Source organism: Pleurodeles waltl, chromosome 7 (assembly GCF_031143425.1).
Source record: "Pleurodeles waltl isolate 20211129_DDA chromosome 7, aPleWal1.hap1.20221129, whole genome shotgun sequence".
NCBI lineage: Eukaryota > Metazoa > Chordata > Amphibia > Caudata > Salamandridae > Pleurodeles > Pleurodeles waltl.
Window position 1 is genome coordinate 1,371,678,036 of NC_090446.1, and position 20,797 is coordinate 1,371,698,832.

A 20,797-nucleotide genomic window follows, 5' to 3' on the forward strand; every position below is an offset into this window, starting at 1 on the left:
GGCGGGGTCCCGCCAGTGTACCGCGGCCCCATTGAATCCTCCGCGGCGGCGCAGCTTGCTGCACCGCCGCGGGGATTCCGACCCCCCCTACCGCCATCCAGATCCCGGCGGTCGGACCGCCGAGATCCGGATGGCGGTAGGGGGGGTCGCGGGGCCCCTGGGGGCCCCTGCAGTGCCCATGCCACTGGCATGGGCATTGCAGGGGCCCCCGTAAGAGGGCCCCTACATGTATTTCACTGTCTGCTGCGCAGACAGTGAAATACGCGACGGGTGCAACTGCACCCGTCGCACAGCTTCCACTCCGCCGGCTCGATTCCGAGCCGGCTTCATCGTGGAAGCCTCTTTCCCGCTGGGCTGGCTGGCGGTCTGAAGGCGACCGCCCGCCAGCCCAGCGGGAAAGTCAGAATTACCGCCGCGGTCTTTCGACCGCGGAACGGTAACCTGACGGCGGGACTTTGGCGGTCGGCCTTCGCCGCCCGCCAAGGTCAGAATGAGGGCCTAGGTGTCCTGCACCAGTTAACTTTAGAAATATATACATTTTAAAGACATCTTGCAGCAGTGTTAAAATGTGATAAAGTCTCTCTAAACTCAAAAAGTGTATTTCATTAACATGCAGAACCGTTTCACCTTAGTAAATCAGATTATGTCAGCGTATTGAGAACTATTTTTTTTAAAGTGAAATATTCACACTTCTCAACCCTGAAAACAATGTCCATTGTGAACCAAGAGGCAAGTCACTTGTTATGTGCACCAGTGGCCGGGTTTCCTACAGCACATGAGCAAACACTTTAGTTAATGAAATCAAACACAAGAGAAGCTTTTATACAGTGCACATCCTTAAGGCATGTATTTCGAGATCCTCTTATATGTGATAATGGAGAAAAATGAAGGAAAGTGAAACAAAGCTATTGCCTAGGATCACACAATTTGGTCAAGCTGGGAAGCCAGGATTGATCCTGGGTTTTCTCCGTCCAAACTGTTAAATTCAGTTCAGCTACTAGATGTACATGCTTTACTTCCCCTAAACCCACCTTACAGCCCCACCCCTCCGATACCCGCTCACAATCCTGCTGGCATCAGTGCAGCCCTTGGTCACACCACAGTCCAAACTTTTTGGCTTCTGGGATAATGTCTGCGAGCACCCATGAACTATGCACCTTTAAAGCGCACCAGGAACCCAATGCAAATCTGAGGACTTTCTGGCCTCATCATGGGCATCATATGCTAAATAAATTCTACAGTACAATAAAAAGGACCAACAGGGAAAGGAAAAATAAACAAATATTTCTCAAAGCAAGGAGTGATAGGGTTGATGTGGTGTCACTTGCTCCGAGGTTTGACAGGAGTCCGTGGGGAACGGAGCAAAGCCCTACTAAGAATGCAAGAAAACCACCCCAAGACCTGGACATAATCCACATTGTCGCCCAGGGAACTGTATGTGCCTTATGAGTGGGGGATTTAATGGACTAAAGAAAAAAATGAACAGCCGGCCGATGATAGTTCTTCAGTGGCAGGTAAAGAATAAGATGAATGTGAAGCAGGCCCGGATGCCCCCAGCGCTAACATTGGTTCTGTCTGTTCTGCTTAGCTCCAGTCTCCAGAGCAGGCCTTGTATCAAAGTTGACCTCATTTGCCTTTTGTGTATATTCATTGTAGTACTCCCATGACCCCATTTTCCTCATCAACTCCAGAGCACATGAGTATGATGGTTCTCACTACTTACCACAGATGTACTGAGGGCAGCAATGTTTCTCGTCTGAAAAACTTTTCAAAGTATATCCACGGTCACATTGTGGAGGGGAGCAATCCTGTTTACATTCTGATGAAGGGGCACACAAAAATAAGTACAGGAAGAAATTAGTGCAATTTAAATCCAGGGTGCCTGGCGCATAGCATGCTGTACTCAACAATTTAGGAAGGGCGGGGTATTAAGAACTACACTGTGAATAACGGCTGTCAGTGCTCAGTGTTGGACTGTAACTAAGGGCCTGATTTAGAGTTTGGCAGACGGGTTACTCCATGACAAACATGACGGATTCCCCGTCTGCGTATATCGGTTTCCATAGGATACAGTGGAATCGTAGTATGGGGGGCGGGATATCCATCACGTTTGTGATGGAGTGAACCCCTCCACCAAACGTTGGATCTGGCCCTGAGTTTGTTTGTGCATTAATGGCCACTACTCAGTAAGGGGCTACAATTGCTTTCGTGTGTGCAATGACAGTTAGTACTCACTCTTGTGTGCCGTCCTTACTCCTGGTCAGTACGGCCTGCAGTTATTCTTTTCAGGCGGTGATACTACTTTTAAAATTCCTTTAAATTTGTGAATTGACTCAAACTACGAAAAACTACTATTTCAGGTATAACAAATGTGTTACATAATTTTCCTTGGAGGTAAATAAAAAATCGAAGACATTCTCTCTTTTGGCTAGACAGACAAATTCAGGTGGTTTCAACTAAACGTAATTTCAGAAGAGAGCATCACCCATATCTAAAGAAACAGATACACACGCACACGGACCCCCATCAATTTTACATTTTAGCTCCCATATTAATTGTGGCTTACGCCGAAAGAAAAAATGTTGAACAGATTTACATTAAACTTGGCATAAAAGTAGAACCTTACTCATAAAGCATGCTTTAGTTTGGTGTGATTCTGTTTACTAGTTTTTGAGATTTGAGGTTTAAAAAAAGTTGCAGAGTGGAGGTTTAAAGAGTTAACTTTTAAAAGTGTGATACTGAAAACAGAAAATCTTGCCAATCCCATTAGAATTTTTTTTTATCAAATGTGACTGATTGACAAAGGGGTTTATTTTTTATGCCATCTTAAAAATATCATTTTTTGTATAAATTGCAATTTTCGTATTGTGAAAAGAACTGGTTCCCCAGCACTGGGGGGAGGGAGGGCACCCTAAGAGGTGTTCAAGTACAGAAAAGTGCTTAGGACCCTCGGGTGTGAAAGTAGTGATAAATAAATAAAAAAAGTCAAGTTTATGGTACGATGACAGTAGCTTTTTTATGTCTCTGAAAAAAGGCGCACATTTCAAAAAAAGAAAATACAAAAATATAGAGCAGGGTCTCTCATTATGCATTGTGAAAGGACAGATACAGTGGGGTTTAGTTGCCTGCAGATTATTGCCATAAACCCTGCGGTCAACCCCTGATGCGCACACCCTTCAGCCAGTCCCTGTGGCCAACCCCACTGAGCATTGCTGAAAGCCATGTAAAATGGGAGAAAGCCACCTGCAAGTGGGATGGGGGCAAAGCCTGGCCACATGCAAATGCCCTGTAGCCGGTCTCCGCTGTTAATGAATGAAGGTTGTGGTCAGTCGGAGATGGCCGCAGGGGACCCACAACATGGGGCTACTTGGCCCCAGCCATTGTGGTTGAGGTTGTTTGCCTTTGGTCCATCCTACTATGGCTCTTCAAACTGGGCCTAGCACAACTTTTTCCACAGTTGAATCTGAGAATAGTGAGGGTGAGCAGTCACAGGCTAGGTAAGGAGGTGGTGGGTGGGGCGTCTAAGTTCATAACTTAACCAACCAACAGAAGCAATAACTTTGTTGTCTATCTCAGTGCATGTCTTTTTGAGAAAAGTCAGTAGTTTTTAATCAAACAGCAGAATTAACTATTCTACTATCCAACTTAGGGTACAAGCTAGTGATCCAGGGGATATGTTCTCCCTTGAGGCGGGATACCTGTTGAATTTCCTCCATGCTTCTCCACTCCTGGGTGACTCTTAGTTAGCTGGTCCCTCCCACCTACCCCAATAATTAGTGCAGAAGCATGAATCAAGCTCACACACAGTCTCAAATACCTCCACAGGTCAAAGGCACATTCAGTTCAGATTCTTTACTCTTTTACAGCTGGTGGTAAATGTAAATGTAAATTAGCACTTGTATAGCACACTACTCACCCGTTAGGGTCTCAAGGTGCTGTACTCATACCGCTATGGAACCCCTCCTGGCTTTTCCCTGTGAGGCGCCCACTCCTGAGCACCCCCAGGGTGAAGCCAGGCATCCAAGCACTGTTGGGGCCGTTGTGGAGATTAAGCAAGCTATTGCCCAGAGTTGCAGAGTGGGACCCATGAATTAGATTAGGCACCAAGGCGAGAATTATCTGGTCAAGGGGAATTGAGCCCAAGACCTGCCGAAGCGGGACTTGAACCCTGGTCTTGAGCCGGATCTCTGCTTCAGGGTCTGCCGCTCTAACCATTGAGCCACACTTCTCCACTTGTGGTGTAGTGGATAATGTGAATGTTCTTGATCCTCCCCTCCAGAGAATATACTGCAGCAAGCAAAGACAACCTCAAGGACCATCATGTAGACCAAGTACGTCTCCATAAACATGGTCGCCTGGATGATCTCTTCAGTGAGGCAGTCAGATCCCAGGTGCAGGTAGAGTGCAGCAGGTCCTTCTGACTTCAATGCCTTATCAATCACTTTGACAGATACAGCCCTGACTGGACTGATACAGTGAGTTGCAGCCACAAGCGACCCAATACTGGCAGTTGCAACCACACTTGGGCTGACGCAGATGCAACAGTTTAAAGCTGTTCCCAACAGGAACCAGTCTTGTGAGATAAGGGGGATCTTCTGTTGTCCAAACCACTAACAGCAGGCCCTCAGGTTGTCTGCTTCCTCTGGATGCGCCACTGTCCCATGGACACACTGGGCTTTTCATCCCTGAAGGTCTCTCCTGCAGTGCCAGGCAGATTCTTTCCCTTTCTCAGCAAACAGGCAGGCGTCTAAGTTCTCAGACAAACCCTTAGCTTCTCCAGCAGGATATGAGGACTTCAAGTGATGTCCCCTCAGCTCTGGGATGGCCGGTTGTCAAGCAGACAACAGCACTGGCCACCCAGCAGCCCTTCAAGTACTCTGTAGCATACTCCCTTCTTTGGTCATGAAGGACTTGGAACTAGAACAAAGTGGACTGGTTTGGGTGCCACTTTTATGCACAATTTCTATAAGGGGATGTATATACACTTTCTCAGACTTAAGAACGGGTTTTGAGTGGTTCTTTTTCAAATGTCCTTTTGAGGCTCCTCTCCAGCCTTTGTGTTAAGTGATTCTTCTCACAGCAAGTAGCACTGAGGCTTTCTCCAGCCTGGAGTATTCACAGCACAGGCCCAATGAAATGTGAAATGTCTGCACTTGGCTGTCATCAGCATCTCTGTACGAGTAATCAGGGGCAGACAAAATATATGGCCTACCAAAAAAACGTCCTTACTTTGCACAGCAGAAAACAGTCCCACACATTGTCTTAATCCCCCCTAACTTCAGTTTCTGGATCTTCACCCTGTAGCGAAAGGAACACAGACAATACACATCCATTGGCTGGGAAGTGCCATCATCCTTCAATGTGTGCATTCAAAATGGATCACACTGGCTTCTCAGACTCATTCACCCACAAAGCCCTACTACTGCCTACCTACTACACACACACTCCATACACACACACATGAGCACCCAACACAAACTCTGGCTACTCTATCAATCTTCGAAGCTAGGCATGCAGCCACCAGCACTTTATGTTTTATACTGAAGACAGGGGCTGTAATTAGGGTCCAGGTCACAGATAAGGTCCAGAGCTTGCATAGTCAAAGACAGACAGATTATTCCACGCGGGCAAAATTCCTGCCCAACATATATATAGAGATCATTCAATAGATAATATGGTGTAGGGTGTTGTGTCAATGTTTGTTTTAGGTGTATGCCGAGGGATTCAGTTCCTTTGATAGTGATCAACTAACAGTATATGCTAAGAAACTCACCACACGTGTAGTGGGGGCAACATTCTCCGCTCCAGTGCTCCACTGGAACCTCACCAAACTTGTTGCACTGTGGAGGGCTGCTGCATATCACGCCCTGGCATGGGCCCTGTAATGAAGGAGACAAAGTACAGAGTCAAGAACCCAAGCTGGTGGCATGGTGGGTTATGGAGTCATAATTCAGAGTTTCATACAACCCACATTCTTGGAGCATTTGTAAGTTTCACTGTGCACATTGTGCTGCTTCGTGTCTAGAGTCCCCGGTACAGGAACAGTTAGTGCTAGTCGGTCACAGTGAGGTCTTCCATTCCTACACCATCATTTTGTCTAGCATCCCGCCCGGGCGCCTTCCGTCCATCCACCTGTCACGTACCCCCAACCATGTACTGCTCACTTCGGGTTGCGCACCTTAACTCACTTCTTTAAACTTGGCTATGGTTTTTTTTAGCCACTGCCCACTAAACCCTCCCCACAGTTTTATGCCACCTGCCTCTGAGGTCAGCCACCCCCACAAGAATGGTTTGATCTTTGTGGGACGCTGCTTGTCCCCTTTGATTTTCTATGTGACGTACATCAGGCAGCTTCTTGTGGGTCGATGTACAGAGTGGTCTGGTGACCTGTTAAGGGGTGTTAAAATGTTCAAATACTATGTTTTCATTGTATTGTTTTTTGTGTGGAATTTGCTTGTAATGTTATCATGAAAATATTACTTTTAAGAGCGTTACCCCGTCTTGAGAACTTATTATGCTGATAACGCAGCAGGCTGAAGTATCAAGTTTGCTCTATTCTTAAAAGCATAATTTGTTTCTGAACAACCTTTTGGTTACATTTTTCAGATTTTGCCTAGCAAAATTCTAATGTGTGGTAGTAACTTCCTCCCCTTTCCAGCTTGGCTTTGGTTTGCTTTGCGGCTTCATCCAGGGACTTTGGCTGGTCCCAGTAGTTTTGGTTTCAGACTTAAAGCGGATTGCTCTGGACCTCACCTTGAAAGGTTGGCCTAGCCTCACTCCCCATCATCTAAGAGTTCCGGACTGTCTTCGCATCTAGCCGTCTTGTATGATGGTAAGCACAGATAGCAATTGCTACTCTCAAGTCAAGTATTAGTTTGTAACAGATTGATGACAACTGTCACTAGTCTCTCTACCCACGAAAATGGTAGAGCAAATGTAGGCGTTTAATGACAAAACAGCATTGTGAACAATGCACCCAATCTCCACTGCCAACATCGCCTGACCGCCCGAACCCCCTTCATGAATAATGTGCATGAAGCCTACCACGGTGGTTGTCGGAGGTGGTCTTGGTGTTTCCGGAGTCGTGGTTGTCTAGAAGAAAATGTGCACTGTTAGCCACAAGAGTGAACTGATAGCTGAATAAATTAAGAATATATGGTATAAAATGTCACAGCGTTCGCTATGAGACTTAAAATGTGACAGGTTTGGATGCAAATGGTCCAGGTTTCCGGTAGAAATGGTGGGGGACACACAAACACACACAGACACGTATTCACACACAGGTGCATAAAAGAGCTGCACACTCTCTTTTAGAGCTTGATTTACTTACTGTACAAGGAATGTTTCGGGAGACTTACCTCTGGCACTGAAATAAAAAGCAGGGAGAACAGTATTAGTGACGTATTAACCTCAGTAAAATGCTACACACAGGTATTGTTGCCACTTCCTTACCCTCACCAGGGTTTTCTGAGTGTGTGCAGTGCAAATGCCTTTTCCTATGTCTTCTCTTGTTTAATACTTTTACCAACCCGCAGACCCTCATTGTGAGTGGCTTCTTAATTCCACTGTAGACATTATCAGCAGTTACCGGCTCCGTCGGAATCTTGAGTTCCACAGGAACAATGTGGATCTCTTAACTTTCACCAGAGATCAATTCCCAGTGAAAGGTCAGCCAAAAAAAGAGGAATTACGAGGGAAATATGATCTGGGATTGCTGGATCCCCTGGTAATTTTGCATTTTTTGTTGACCCCCAGCATCCAACTCGTAATGGGCTGTTTTAACTTGTCCTGGTAACTCTGGGTTTGGGAAAAATCCAGCCTATTTACGGGGCCCTCATAATGAGGACCTTAGTGGAAGCCGCTCTATACCATGTTAAGACTTAATTTCAAAGGACTTGAGTAACAAACATGCATTAGCAACAATTCACCAAACTAAGGCCCGTATTTATACTTTTTGACGCTAAACTGCGCTAACGCAGTTTAGCGTCAAAAAATTTTGCGCCGGCTAACGCCATTCTGAAGCACCATGCGGGCGCCGTATTTATTGAATGCCGTTAGCCGGCACAAGCAGACCGGCGCTGCCTGGTGTGCGTGGAAACAAAACCACGTACACCAGGCAGCGCCGGCGTTGGGAAAAATGGCGTTAGGGCGTCTTAAAATGGCGCAAGTCAGGTTGACGCTAAAAAATCGTCTTAACCCGATTTGCACCATTTGAAACGACGCCCAGACGCCATTTACATGACTCCTGTCTTAGTAAAGACAGGAGTCATGCCCCCTTGCCCAATGGCCATGCCCAGGGGACTTATGTCCCCTGGGCATGGTCATTGGGCATTGTGGCATGTAGGGGGGCACAAATCAGGCCCCCCTATGCCAAAAAAAAAATATTTAAAAATTTTTTTTTATACTTACCTGAACTTACCTGAATGTCCCTGGGGTGGGTCCCTCCAGCCTTGGGTGTCCTCCTGGGGTGGGCAAGGGTGGCAGGGGGGGTCCCTGGGGGCATGGGAGGGCAGCTGTGGGCTCATTTTGAGCCCACAGGCCCCTTAACGCCTACCCTGACCCAGGCGTTAAAAAGTGGCGCAAATGCAGGGTTTTTTGACCCGACCACTCCCGGGCGTGATTTTTGCCCGGGAGTATAAATACGACGCATTTGCGTCGCCGTCATTTTTTTAGACGGGAACACCTTCCTTGCATCTCATTAACGCAAGGAAGGCGTTCACGCAAAAAAATGACGCTCTTTACTCATACTTTGGCGCTAGACGCGTCTAACGCCAAAGTATAAATATGGCGTTAGTTTTGCGCCGAATTTGCGTCGAAAAAAACGACGCTAATTCGGCGCAAACGGAGTATAAATATGCCCCTAAATGTTTAGTATTTTGACCAAACCGTACCGTCAAGGACATATAGTCCCACCATCCCTCAAAAAACCCTCACTTCGAGCAGCCTGGTAAATGCGTCTGATTTTCTCCAACCCCGGAGTTATCAGTACTGGAGGTACTGGTAACTCCAGGGATGGGGGGAAATCTAGCCCATTACAAATTGGACCCTGAGGGCCCATTGACAAAATATAAATTATTGGGACAATTCATAAGTCTGGATCTGGTTCGCGAGTAAGTCTTCATTTTATGCAAGACTTTCATCTGCAGACTAATCTCCGGGTGAAAGTTAAGAAATCTGCAGTGTTTTTGCAGGTGTCATAACACTGATGGGATTGGTAACTGCTATCAGAATTAAGAGGCCACAAGCAATGAGGGCCTTACCTTAAACACAAAGACATATTTTTGGCAGCCTCCCTGAGCTGTCTGAAAGATCATAGGCTGTTTACATTACCATTCAACTAGATTACCGACAGCAGTAAGTGAGATGTCAAGGGAGCTGGGAGCAGGATGCTGCAGTCTCTGTAGAAATGGGCAAGCTCTGAAGTCACAGTTACTGATAGATAGCAGGAAAGGCCAGGGTCTCTCACAAAGAAAGGCTGCAGTTGCAGTCAAGTGTGATGGGAGAAACCTAGAAAGGCCATGGTCTGCTGTCAGTGTGATGTAAGAGACCAAGAGAGGCCGGGTACTACAGTCAGTGTGATGGGAGACACACAGAGAGGCCAGGTGCTACAGTCAGTGTGATGGGAGACACACAGAGAGGCCAGGTGCTACAGTCAGTGTGATGGGAGACACACAGAGGCCAGGTGCTACAGTCAGTGTGATGGGAGACACACAGAGAGGCCATGTGCTACAGTCAGTGTGATGAGAGACACACAGAGAGGCCATGTGCTACAGTCAGTGTGATGGGAGATACACAGAGAGACCAGGTGCTACAGTCAGTTTGATGGGAGATACACAGAGAGACCAGGTGCTACAGTCAGTGTGATGGGAGACACACACATAGGCCAGGTGCTACAGTCAGTGTGATGGGAGAAACCTAGAAAGGCCATGGTCTGCTGTCAGTGTGATGTAAGAGACCAAGAGAGGCCGGGTACTACAGTCAGTGTGATGGGAGACACACAGAGAGGCCAGGTGCTACAGTCAGTGTGATGGGAGACACACAGAGAGGCCAGGTGCTACAGTCAGTGTGATGGGAGACACACAGAGAGGCCAGGTGCTACAGTCAGTGTGATGGGAGACACACAGAGAGGCCAGGTGCTACAGTCAGTGTGATGGGAGACACACAGAGAGGCCAGGTGCTACAGTCAGTGTGATGGGAGATACACAGAGAGACCAGGTGCTACAGTCAGTTTGATGGGAGATACACAGAGAGACCAGGTGCTACAGTCAGTGTGATGGGAGACACACACATAGGCCAGGTGCTACAGTCAGTGTGATGGGAGAAACCTAGAAAGGCCATGGTCTGCTGTCAGTGTGATGTAAGAGACCAAGAGAGGCCGGGTACTACAGTCAGTGTGATGGGAGACACACAGAGAGGCCAGGTGCTACAGTCAGTGTGATGGGAGACACACAGAGAGGCCAGGTGCTACAGTCAGTGTGATGGGAGACACACAGAGAGGCCAGGTGCTACAGTCAGTGTGATGGGAGACACACAGAGAGGCCATGTGCTACAGTCAGTGTGATGGGAGACACACAGAGAGGCCAGGTGCTACAGTCAGTGTGATGGGAGACACACAGAGAGGCCAGGTGCTACAGTCAGTGTGATGGGAGACACACAGAGAGGCCAGGTGCTACAGTCAGTGTGATGGGAGACACACAGAGAGGCCAGGTGCTACAGTCAGTGTGATGGGAGACACACAGAGAGGCCATGTGCTACAGTCAGTGTGATGGGAGACACACAGAGAGACCAGGTGCTACAGTCAGTTTGATGGGAGATACACAGAGAGACCAGGTGCTACAGTCAGTGTGATGGGAGACACACACATAGGCCAGGTGCTACAGTCAGTGTGATGGGAGACACACAGAGAGGCCAGGTGCTACAGTCAGTGTGATGGGAGACACAGAGAGAGGCCAGGTGCTACAGTCAGTGTGATGGGAGACGCACAGAGGCCAGGTGCTAGTCAGTGTGATGGGAGACACACAGAGAGGCCAGGTGCTACAGTCAGTGTGATGGGAGACACACAGAGAGGCCAGGTGCTACAGTCAGTGTGATGGGAGACACTAAGAGCGGACAGTCCGTGTGATGGGAGAGACCCAGAGAGGCCAGGTGCTGCTGTCAATGTGATAGGAGATACCAAGAGAGCCCAGATGCTGCAGTCAGTATGATGGCCCAGACCCTTGATAGCCTCGTGCTGTGATGGCACAGACCCTTGCAGGTTTAGTGCTACAGTCAGTATGATGGGAAAGAGGCCACTACATCTTCCTGGGTCTCAACTTCACCTGATTACTTCTTTGCTGTTGTTCCTGCCAAACTCCTTTTGGACCCCTCTGTGCTGCTTCCACGCTAGATTCTCCATAGAGACTCCCATGTTTCTTTTAACCAGTGTCACTCCGAGCTTCCCCTGCAGTCAATCACCCAGTCCCCTTTCTCTCGCTAGACATTGCTGTGGAATTAGATGAACATCAGTTCTTCAGTCTACTCTGGTCACCTGCAGCCATAACTGCAGACTCTGCTTTAAAGCTCTTTTGCAGTTTCTGGTGCAGTATTTTTCTTGACATCTCTAGCCCTGGCCCTCCATCTCGTGTCCTGGTCCAAGTTCCTTCTCTCAGTGTATGGGTGTAACCCCCTCTTGGTACCTACCGCAGATGTATCGAGGGCAGCAGACACTTTCAGGGCCGGGCACCACTTCTCTGCGATACCCTTCCTCGCAGGTCGGAGCTGGGGCACAAAGCTCGCATACTGATGAGAAATGGAGATACACAAGAGAAAGGCGTCAGTGCAGGCCAGGCCTCCACAATGAACAAGTCACAGGTCCAAGGCATGCGTCGGGTCCTGTGTGGAAAGCCACGTGCACTCATTGTGATCCTGTGCACAGCAGATGCCAGTAACTGATACCAATGGATACTACCCCCTCCTGAGATGTCTGTGTGTGACTGCCCTGAGTGTATTACACTGACTGCGACAGCCTGAGCGACGCAGAAGGGCCCTAAACTGGTCCACGAAGGCCAGCTCTATGTGGCCCTTCTACCATCTTTCCCTCGGCTTTGTACCTTCACTCCTCCCTCTACTCTTTGCCTGTCTCCCCACTACCCTTTCCACTGTCTTTCTCTTTATCCTCCACTCTCACTTGTCCATTTTTCTCCCTCCTCCATTTTCTCACCTCACTCTTTCCCATCATCTCCTTACTCCCATATACCTTTGCCCATTCCCCCACCCTCTCACATTCTCTCCTTTCCTCATACATTTCCCTTTCCCCAAACCTCTATTTAATATCCTTGTCATCTCTATCTCTTTCCACCCTTTCACGACTCTCATGTATTCGCTTCTCTCTCTCACTTATCTACTTTGTACCGTTACCTCTGCTCCTGCCCCTTTCATTCTCATCCTTGATTCCTTTTACTTGCTCTTATCTCATAACTCTTTCGTTCTTACTTCAAACTTCTCTCACCTCTGCGCCTCTCTACTTCATTTGATATATTAACATTAGTTCCTGTCTCTCCTCTGAGATCCCACTTTAACACTCCAGAAAATTGTTTACACCTGGACTAAATTTTCCAAAACAACATGTTTTAACTGTGATTTAGGGTGGACTTTAGTTGTCTGCGATGGGAGTTTTCTTAGGTTCTAGTCTGATTCCTTGGCTGCACTATTTGAACGAGCCAGCCCAGCAATGGTGGCCAGATTGCACTTCCACTCACAACATGCCAGTTGTTGGAGACAGTACAGATATGAGCGAAGCGGCAGGCAAACATGCCCTTAGCACCTCAAAGTAGAGGTTTCCAGCTGGAGGCAGAGATTTATAATTTTTGGTGGTGCACCATGGCTTTATAAAAGGCACTGAATCTGTCAACTACCCCTTTTAAGAGAACTGCAGCTTCCTCCCAGTGTTTTTGACTGTCCTGTCTGAATTATGAAGGTTGTGGATGGGTGGCTGCCAGTAAAAACAACCTTATTCTTCACAGTCTGGAGGACAAGTCATTCTTGCCAGACAGCTTCTCTGAATAGAAACATGTGAACCCTCTCAGAATCACACATCTTTGGACGTCTGAACAACCCTGCTGTTCAGTTCAGCATCAGATCCCCTCACTTAGCCAGCTGTGGCACATCCTGCCTAAGAGTATGGAAACCTGACTTGGGTTTGAAGGGAGCCAACCCCTCTGCTGTGAATAGGGGTGTCCCCTGATTGTGGGCACCAACAGAACTGGAGATATAGGCCAGTATGCTCCCCACAATTACAGCCAGCGAGCCAAGGCTCCCTGCAGCACACCCGCCTTCGAATGTTTTGACCACCACCTACGATTCTAATGTTATGGCCATTTTTCATTTTAAGTTCACGAAGTATTTTGATAAGCGACCCATGAATTTAAATACATTTTTCTTACCACATTCAGTAGATTATGAGTTATCAGTGCTGGCAGCCTTTAGTGACCGCTAACCACAACTGTACTTTTACTCCCTAGTGACCCGGGGAACCATGCAATCTGCAGTATGTCCAGTAGAAATAGGGATTGCCCAAGCTGTATCCAATTTTGATTCATTTTGATTTGTCTATTCTTATCTGGCAAATAACCTTGTTTACAATTGTGAGTCATCTGGTGGTACATTTTGACCTTTTAATCTGTGTTAAGACTCCCCATGCACCTCCACAGACTTCACCATTAAAGCTATAAACAATCTAAACATCTGGCTCGTTGGTTTTTGCTTTACAAAAATCTCTTGTGTGGTTAGGCAAGGGTCTTGAGAACACAAATATTATCAATCCAGATTGTACTATAATGCTAAGGTGTTTGTTAACGTATTTTTTCTTTGTACATTCTACCAATTATATTTATTGTGTACATATTTAGTTTTTATACATTAACTGACTCAACTTCACAACACCGCATGAGAGAGAGCTTTGACCGTTCGAGCAAGCTACCCAGGAGAATCAAGCATTTGGAGACCAAATTTCCAGCAGCAAAGTACACTTATATAGCCTTCTCTTTTATATTTTAGGGGGTTTCTATAGCTTCTCTGAGGCTCATGTCACCTACTGTCAACAGGGCAGGTGCTGCAGCAGGGCTTGCCAGCCAGTCTTTTGCGTGTCTTTTTAGATCTAACATGATAGATTGTACAATCAGTCTGGTTGTGAAAAAACTGTTGTGGGCTTACTAGAACTTCATTGCTCACTACTGGTTGGCTGTATTATTACTTCTATTTTCTTGCTTTTTATTCAGTGGCTTTCCTTGTCCCATCGTGTGTTTGTAGCCTCTTTATCATCCTTCTGCTTAGCTGACATGCATCCTTCAACTGATCTTTGTGAGGGAACTCCTATGTCCTTGATAGTTAAGCACTCCAAGACAGTGAGTGTCTTTGTCGGCTCTCTCTCCTGTGTGCTTTGCCTCACACTGTCTTCTGTGTTGCTATCTCCCTTGTGTGCGTCTCCCCTTGTAAAACACACCCATGCTCTGTGTTGCTGGGTGCTGTGTGTGCTTTCCTTGGCCCCTATTCTGTGTTGCACTGTCCTTCTGGTGCCCCCCCCCACCCACAAAACTCCCCCCACATTTTGTGTAGCTCACTCTCTTGTGTGCTTCACCTAGCATCCTGTCCCATGTTGCCCTCTCCCTCATGTGCTTCTTTCCTGCAAACCCAGTTCATCGTGCTCTGTGTTCCTCTGTGCTCCCTGTGCTTCTCCCTCCTGGAAAATACCCCAGTGCTCTATGTTGCTTTTTCCCTCATGTGCTTCCTTTCTGCAAAGTACCCCATGTGCTTCCTGTTGCTCTCTCCCTCGTATGATTCTCTATCAATTAAAATTACCCTATGCTCCACGCTTCTCTTTCCCTCAAGTGCTTCACTTGGCCCTCACGTTGCTCTCTCCTTGTGCTTCCCCCACAAGCCCTGGCCTCACTGCAATCCGTTTTACTTTACCCATCGTGTGCTTTCCCAACCAAAAAACACCCCTCGTCCCCTTCACTGTTGCTCTGTCCTTGAGTGTTTTCCTCCAAGCAACCCCTAGTCCTGCCCCAACCCAAAGGCAAAGCCAATAGGTCCAAAAGGCAAGACCTATTGGCTTTGCCAAGGCTTGTTTACTCCCATCGTCAGAATGTGCACTACCACACACAGCACCACAACTTCTATTCTCATATCCCATTTCCAGTATAGGATTTGATTAGTACTTACCACATCTGTAATGGGGACAACACTCAACCTCAGGGTCAACCCATGTGATCCTGTGAAATCCCACTGGGCAGGCTGGAGCTGGAGAACATTCCTGACACTCTGAAGGGGGACAGGAAAAGATTAACCTTAGAGAACTGTAAGTGCTTTCTGAACCCAGCGGAGCCCGTCATACAGCGCACTGTATCTAACACATTACAAGCACAGTATCCAATCACAGAATGGCTGTCACTGATTACCTGTGCACAAGGGCAGCCAGTACTCAATGATTTGCCTAGGGGTGTGAAGGGAGTGATAAAGAGTATTAAAGTATATTCAGGATTGTGTATGTTTTACATGTATAAATAAAGTCCTGATTTGAACAGGTAGTCAGAGTGGGTTTGGAAAAGTTGTGCTTAGTTTGTGTGGGTGGTTGCCAGTGGTGGAACAGGCACTCATGTTTGGGGACGAGGACACTTCCACATTGTTGTAATAACTCCTTATGGGTACGGGTGGGTGAAAACCAAATAGTCATGGTTGTGCTCCTCATGTAAACCGGTTTTCTATGTTACATGCCCCAGAATACTCATGCTTGGAGCACCAATCCACGGTCCTCACAAAATGGCTACATATCAAGTATGTTATGTGCGTTTGGATGGCCTCTCAGCGCTGTTTGGTGTTTCAGAGTGCCTGGTGAGAGATTGTTCTCCCAGAAGGTTCTCCCTCTGGTTTTGTGACCTTCCACTGTGTGGCCCTTGTCTGGGTGTTTTTACCCTCAGTAGCACTGGAATCTTTCTCCCTGGTTTACTCCCAGTGGCATAGCACTCTCGCACCCTGGTACCATTATGCTTCTGTGCCTGTGATGGTTGCAGAAGTATGTGAAGTTGGAGAAAATGGCTCCCCAGCGTCATAAAACATCGGACTTTCATGTCCTTCACGAGGCTGAAGAAGTTTAAGAAACACGTGGGCAGAAAAATCATACAAAGTGGGTTTTTAAGAAGAAAATCCCAGCAAAACTTAGGTTGTGAGGGAACAGTTTTTCACATGGCAAACAGAGCCACGGGTAACGCTGTGAGAAATCAAAAAACCTCACAAATTAAGACCCATATTTACACTTTTTTGCACCGCATTTGCGTCGCTTTTTGGCGTAAACTTACAAAATACAATTATATTTTGTAAGTTTGCACCGCTTTTGCGTCAAAACAAATGATGCAAATGCAAAAGTATAAATATGGGCCTTAGTGTGTAACTAACTCCAGCGGTGTGGGAGCTTTGCGTAAGGACCAGGGCGCTGAACGGTGTACTAGAGGGAGTTTTATTTGAGCTGAAAGCTTTGGCGATAACTTTGTGAAGAAGACTTTCTGATCCCTTCTACTTCCTCACCCAACATTTCTTCTTCTCAGAACATCCGCGCGACCTCTCCGATTCTCAAAGGTCTCCTTCTTGAATGGTTCTATGCGCGAGTTCCAAAATTCACAGGACACTGTTGTCTGTGTCTCACCTCCAAGCGCTGCGCGCCCGGTAACTCACCACAGATGTAGTCGGTGCAGCACTCTTGTTCGCCAGAGCCAGAGCCAGAGCCTTCTCCTGGGATTGCAACTGGAACTTCACCGGTCCTCGTGCATGTTGGGGGCGGCTTACATATTACGTCAGTGCACTGCAGAGGACAAAGACCAAGGACAAACCTAATGTGAGATTCGCAGCGGTGGTGTCCTTTTTTCCCAGCTCATCTTTTGTTTATGATGAAGTTCATTTTACAGAGGGTGCGCTATGTACCATGTCTGATTAGGTAGGGCTGCCTCTGCTTTTCATTCGCTCTCTCCTTTATACTGGTCACATTGCTACAGCGTCCTCTCACATTCAATGCGTCGGACTGAAGGCCCCCTCTCTCAGACTGCAGTGGAGGGAGTGGCGCTCCCTTGACACTGTGACGGCCAGGACGTTTCTCCTTCACACTGAATTGGGTTGAATATCCCTCTCACACTGGAATGGTCTGAATTCCCCTCTCTCACGCTGGAAACGGCTAAATGCCCTTCTCTCACGCTGGAATGGACTGAGTGCCCATCTCATACTGGAAAGGACTGAATGTTCCTCTCCCACTGGAACTGGCCGAATGTCCCTCTCACACACAGAAATGTGCTGGATGTCCCCCTCTCACACTGAAATGGACTGAATGCCCCCCCCATACTGGAATGGACCTAGTGTCCCTCTCTCATACTGGAAACGACTGCATGTCTCTCTCACACATTGAACGGACTCAATGTCCCTCTTGCACTTTGGAATGGGCTGAATGTCCCCCTCTCACACTGGAATGGACTGAATGTCCCTCTCTCATACTGGAATGGACTGAATGCCACTCTCAAATTGGAATGGACTGAATGCTGGTCTCTCATACTGGAGACGACAGCATGTCCCTCTCACACATTGGAATGGACTCAATGTCCCTTTTGCACATTGGAATGGGCTGAATGCCCCTCTCACACTGGAATAGACTGAATGTCCCTCTCTCATACTGGAATGGACTGAATGCCCCTCTCTCATACTGGAATGGACTGAATGCCTCTCTCACACTGGAATGGACTGAATGTCCCTCTCTCATACGGGAAACGACTGTATGTCCCTCTCACACATTGGAATGGACTGAATGGCCCCATTTCTTTACACCGTCTAGAATTCTGTGCATATTTTGGGGGATCATAATGTTATGTTTCACCAGATTGGTGTCTGCTGCATCATTAGAACTCATCCTTTGTTTTGGGTTAACTATGTAAGTATGTTTCACAGTGTGCTGGGTCCAGGATCAGCCCTTTACACTTAGGACCCACAGCATGCTGCTCAAAGATGGTAAAACCATAGAATAGGCATAGGAGCGTTTTGCACAGGCATGTTGCGCAGTGGTACATTTACCTCCAATACATTTTACACCAGCTGTTGATGACTGGAAACGAGTCTACTTTCAGGATGTCAAAGGAATGTTTCCATCATGTATTGTGCTGAGCTCCAGAACTGCATCTGATTGAGTTTTTGTCATTTACCTCACTCAGGTATGATACCAGAATATCATTCTTAGAATATCATCGGACATAAATATTTTATCCTGAATAGTTTCTACAAAAATATCGCTCCACTGGAGTAAATAATAGAAATAAAAGATAATGCGCACCCAATGGGATGATTTTTATTGTAAGAAATGTTAAGGACACGTTATTATTGCACACAATATTTCTGTAATACAGTATTCTGACAGACAACCGAGATTGTGCTCAGCAAGTGCAGAGTGGAGGTTGCATTTTATGAGTCAAATGAACAGGGGCAGCTCCTTTGCAATGGCGAAGGAGCCTTGCCCCCTGGCTAAGCCAGCAGCTGAAAAATAAAACAATATGTTATTTTAAGGCTGCTGTCTCAGTAGAGTCACTAAAGTGCGCATGTGTGTTTGGCCGGCCATCTTAGGCCGGCCAAACGCACATGCGCACTTAGGTTTCTCCAACTCGGCTGTATTACACAATCCAGTTGGAGAAACTGCACAGGCTCCAGTGCATTGTCTGAGTGGCAGACCAAGCCACGCAGATCAATTCTGATGCTGCTTTCATGCTAGGTTTAGCATTAAAGCAGCCCCAGGATTGCATGAGGAGCCTGTGATGGTTTCCCAGGGACTGCTGGAGCAGAGGAGCGAGGTGACAGGCTACAGCAGCGGGAACAGGTAAGTTTATTATTTTTTTATTATTATTTTTTTTCCCCCATCTTCCCCATCCCCCCCTTGAGATTTGCAAATGAATGAGGAGGTAACGACGTACAGCGTCGACTAGGCGCACTGCCACACCCCCTAGAACTCTGTGCTGAAGATAAAATCCCACAATTAATTCCTGTGTATTGTTCCTAGGGTCCATCCCTTGGTTTCACTGAGAGTTTAGGTCAGCCCTCAGATCATAAGAGCATCAGGGTACATGGCTTTTTCCCACCAGACACCATACAAATTGGTCCTGGCAGTTTTACGCCCTTCCTGAGAGACTTGTCTTCAATGTTTGCTTCTTACAAAGATTAAAACCAACCTATACAAGCTGAGATCTTGACACAGGAGCAGGCAGGGGACTATCTACAGTACTGGATTTGTTCACTTGAACGTCCTAATTCTGCTGAGTCACTGCTAGGAAAGGGTAAAACTGTGTTAACTGAACGGACAGAATTCACAGGTCTCCCTTCTGCTGCATCACTTACCGTCTAGAAGGAAAAGTTCTACCAAGGTGTGGACTTCAAGGATGCTCTTTCTTTCTGCACGAGGCAATCCAAATATTCCTAGATCTGGGAGTGTCATGGAGTGATCCAGGTGATCCTCACTCAGACTCTGAAGCTACTCACTGTTTACCACCTGCAGTTCCTGATAGCATGCCAAGGCCCTCTGGAACTTCCACCGAGAGGAGTCCACTCATAAGAACTACCTTGGATTTCACACAAGGCTTGGCATTTCGTTTCCTGGAAGAAGTCTCACCCATTATGGAAAATAATAATCATTTTTGAATAGCACTAGGTACTGCAATTTTTCTGTTTCGTAACAATAGTGTTCATTTTAATCAACTTAATGATGCTAAATATACCGACTTTGGGAGGATGAGAGACTGAGTTAGTCCTGCTGCCTTTTAAACCAATGGCTACACAGGTCGCCCTCTGAAGATAAGCTGGATACCTGTCCTTGCCATGTACATGGAATCGTTCATAGTTCGCATGACTTATAGCTGTCTGAGAAAAGTAGGGTCCCAGCTCCCAAAGATGCATAGGTGAGCCACAAACACACAGTGCTCTGCCGAAGCCCCCCTACTCGGAGTTGTACTTACTGCATGTAGATAATGACGGGCAACTTACCGGCGGCTCTGAAAAGAAAGCAGAGACAACAGTGTTAGTCTCCTGAGTTTACTGTCAGCCATAAAACTAACTACAAGCAGGTATCGTGGCCACCACTACTGAAGAGCCCCGAAGCACCGCACGACTCTAGGACAAGTGCGTGAGGTTTAGCCCAGACTGCCCCAGATGCTATGACTGCAAAGGTCCATCCCTACTTATTTACATTCCGGGTCAGGTGCCCTTGTCAGCAGTGCTTTAAATGGAAATATAGAAGCACGGGTACTCACTATTTAGAGTGCCTGCTCCTGAGAAGTGCCGGTACTCTCCGATTAAATGCATTCTAGAAGTGCTGAGAAGTGCAGGTACTCTTAATTTGAAATTGAAGAAGTTCAGGTACTCAGTAAAGGCGAGTACCTTCCCATTTAAAGCACTGCTTATCGGTGGGTTAGCCTGGGGGTCATGGGCCCTAGTGCAAGCACTGAAACTATGAACACACAGCTGGTATTAGAATACTGCATTAAATGAAGTGCAGCTGGGCCATCACGCACCTGGACCCGGTGTCACTGCACCCGCCATGCTTATATGGTTTACGGGTCTCCAAGTTTGTCAGTCTACCAGTATTTCCTTCTAACCTCCTTATCTCCACTGCGCCCTCCCCTCATCTCCTTCATCCATTCAATGCTGTCCTCTCTCGCCCCTTCCTCAGTCACTTTCTTCCCTTCTTCTGCCTCTCACTCATCCTTATCTCCTTCTTTCTTTCCCTCCTTATACCTGGCTCCTTTCTATT

The 20,797-nt window shown here is 47.1% G+C and overlaps 1 protein-coding gene and 1 long non-coding RNA gene across 2 annotated transcripts in view; both read right to left on the reverse strand.

Annotated features, from left to right (window-relative positions):
- Positions 1-20,797, reverse strand: part of LOC138247052 (uncharacterized) — a 249,316-nt gene that overhangs the window by 39,995 nt on the left and 188,524 nt on the right. The gene's annotated exons all lie outside the window — the stretch shown is intronic.
- LOC138246327 (uncharacterized) lies at positions 1,690-20,039 on the reverse strand. The gene is made up of 5 exons (XR_011194264.1): positions 16,705-20,039; positions 15,199-15,297; positions 7,045-11,778; positions 5,774-5,879; positions 1,690-1,819 (listed from the first exon to the last, which is right to left on the reverse strand). It is a non-coding gene; the product is annotated as an uncharacterized lncRNA (long non-coding RNA).